This window comes from Malaclemys terrapin, chromosome 15 (assembly GCF_027887155.1).
Source record: "Malaclemys terrapin pileata isolate rMalTer1 chromosome 15, rMalTer1.hap1, whole genome shotgun sequence".
NCBI lineage: Eukaryota > Metazoa > Chordata > Testudines > Emydidae > Malaclemys > Malaclemys terrapin.
The window spans coordinates 14921128-14923627 of record NC_071519.1 but is presented as its reverse complement, the minus strand read 5'-3'; the positions used below and the strand labels follow the sequence as shown (position 1 = coordinate 14923627).

At 75.0% G+C, this 2500-nt stretch overlaps 1 non-coding gene across 1 annotated transcript; it reads right to left on the bottom strand.

Annotated features, from left to right (window-relative positions):
• Positions 1 to 1407: 1407 nt before the first annotated feature.
• LOC128823784 (5S ribosomal RNA) lies at positions 1408 to 1526 on the bottom strand. The gene has a single exon (XR_008442020.1). It is a non-coding gene; the product is annotated as a 5S ribosomal RNA (ribosomal RNA).
• Between the last annotated feature and the right edge of the window lie 974 nt (positions 1527 to 2500).

The window sequence follows — 2500 nt, the reverse complement described above, 5'->3', positions numbered from 1 at the left end:
CTGGGGAGAGGGGAGCAGGAGCCGGGGGCTGGGGGGGGTGGGGTGGGGGGGGGGCGTTCAGGACAAGCGGTCAAGCCCCGGGGAGCAGCTGTCAAATGTTCCAAGTCCCCACTCGGCCACCAGGTCCACCCCAGTCTAGCAATGGGGTTGACCTGGCTGATGGCCGGTTAGTGTCAAGGTAAACTCACCGTCGTCCACAGGAGGGCAGCTCTCAGGCCGTCCGGCTGCGGCTGACTCTGGGGCGGTGCCCGGTCCCGGCAGCGAGGGGCGGGGGGGGGGGCGCGGAGCGACACGGAGCTAACCGGCCCCCGGGGCCGGGGGCGCCTCCCGCGACTTTGGGGGCCGCGGGTCGTCAGTGGCGTGCAGGCCGGGCCTCTCCCGGGGGATTCGGGGGGGGGGGGGGGCGGTCCTGCGGGCCGGGCGCAGGGGGCTCGAGCGAGCCCGGGCCGGTCCGCCCCGGGGCCGGGGTCTCCGCCTGCGGCTCGGGGGGGCGCGGGTCGTCGGGGGAGGAAGCCCGGGGGAGCTGCACGCCGGCCTGCCAGGCCAGGCCAGGCCTGGCCTGGGTGGCCGCGGGGGGATTCGGGGCGGTCCCGCGAGCCGGCGGCCGGGCGCAGGGGGTCCGAGCGCGTCCGAGCGAGTCCGTCCCGGCCCCGGGGTCTCCCCCTGCGGCTCTGGGGGGCCGTGGGTCCCCGCTGGCGCGGAAGCCGCTGGGCGCTGGACACCCGCCGTCCGTCCCGCCTGGCCAGGCCTGGCCTGGGTGGCCGCGGGGCGGGGGATTCGGGGCGGTCCCGCGAGCCGGCGGCCGGGCGCAGGGGGTCCGAGCGCGTCCGAGCGAGTCCGTCCCGGCCCCGGGGTGTCCCCCTGCGGCTCTGGGGGCCGTGGGTCCCCGCTGGAGGAAGCCGCTGGGCGCTGGACACCCGCCGTCCGTCCCGCCTGGCCAGGCCTGGCCTGGGTGGCCGCGGGGGGATTCGGGGCGGTCCCGCGAGCCGGCGCCCGGGCGCAGGGGGTCCGAGCGAGTCCGTCCCGGGCCCGGGGCCTCCCCCTGCGGCTTTGGGGGCCGTGGGTCCCCGCTGGCGGAAGCCGCTGGGCGCTGGACACCCGCCGTCCGTCCCGCCTGGCCAGGCCTGGCCTGGGTGGCCGCGGGGCGGGGGGATTCGGGGCGGTCCTGCGGGCCGGCGGCCGGGAGGGTCCGGGCCAGTCCGCCCCATGCCCGGGGTCTCCCCCAGCGGCTTCGGTGGGTCCTCCGCGGAGGAAGCCGGGTGGGGAGCCGGACCCCAGGCGCCCAGACCCGTGACCTGCGGCCGCGACCTCCGACTCGGCAGGAGCGACGAGGGGCTTTCCGGCCCGTCCCCCCCCTCTCCTTCCTCCCCAGAAAAGGAGAGAGAGCTGGCTCGGACCGGGAAAAGCTGCCTACGGCACCTGGGATTCCCAGGCGGTCACCCATCCAAGTACTAGCCAGGCCCGGGACGGTTTACCTTCCGAGATCGGACGGGATCGGGGGCGTTCGGTCCGGTATGGCCGTAGGCACCCGGCCCCCGCGCCTCCTCGCCCGCTTTCCCCTGCCGACGCCCGGGCCTGCCGCACGGTGAGCCCCGGTCGGACTGCCCCCCTGCGGCAGGGCCCCCGTCTCTCGCGGGCCCGGTCCTTTTTTCCTTCTCGAGCTCCGGGGCCCGGGCTGGCCGCCAGAGCCCCTCCGCCCGCCCGCCCTCCCCGGCGTCGGGGAAAATATTGTCCCGGACATCCAGTGCGCCCTGATCCTGTCAGCCGGGGGGGGGGGTGGGTGGGTGGAGGGGGGGCAGTCCCTCGCTGCGGCCGGGGAGGGTGAGCCCAGGGCGGCTTGCCTGCCGTCCGAGTCCCCTCTCGGCCACCAGGTCAACCCCGAGCCGAAAGGGCTGAAAAATTTTCAGAGTCCCCTCCCGGGCACCAGGTCAACCCGTGGAATCGAACGGGTTCGCCTGCTGGCCGGTTCGCTTCCCGGCCACCAGGTCAACCCGTAGGTTTGAACGGGCACGCCCGGTGGCCGCTTTCCCGTCCGGTCACCAGGTCAACCCGGATCTCCCTCCTTCCCTGGGCGCCCCCTCCTCGGAGGCGTCAGGTTCCATTTTCTTTTTCCCCCCAGACTTCCAGGGGCCCGATCCAGTCGGCCGGGAGGCAGTCCCTCGCTGCGGCCGGGGTGGGTGAGGCCAGGGCGGCTTGCCTGCCGTCCGAGTCCCCTCTCGGCCACCAGGTCAACCCCGAGCCGAAAGGGCTGAACATTTTTCAGAGTCCCCTCCCGGGCACCAGGTCAACCCGTGGAATCGAACGGGTTCACCTGCTGGCCGGTTCGCTTCCCGGCCACCAGGTCAACCCGTAGGTTGCCGACGGGGCTAGCCAGTGGCCGGTTTGCTTTCCGGCCGCCAGGTCAACCCCTAGGTTTGAACGGGCACGCCCGGTGGCCGCTTTCCCGTCCGGTCACCAGGTCGACCCGGATCTCCCTCCTTCCCTGGGCGCCCCCTCCTCG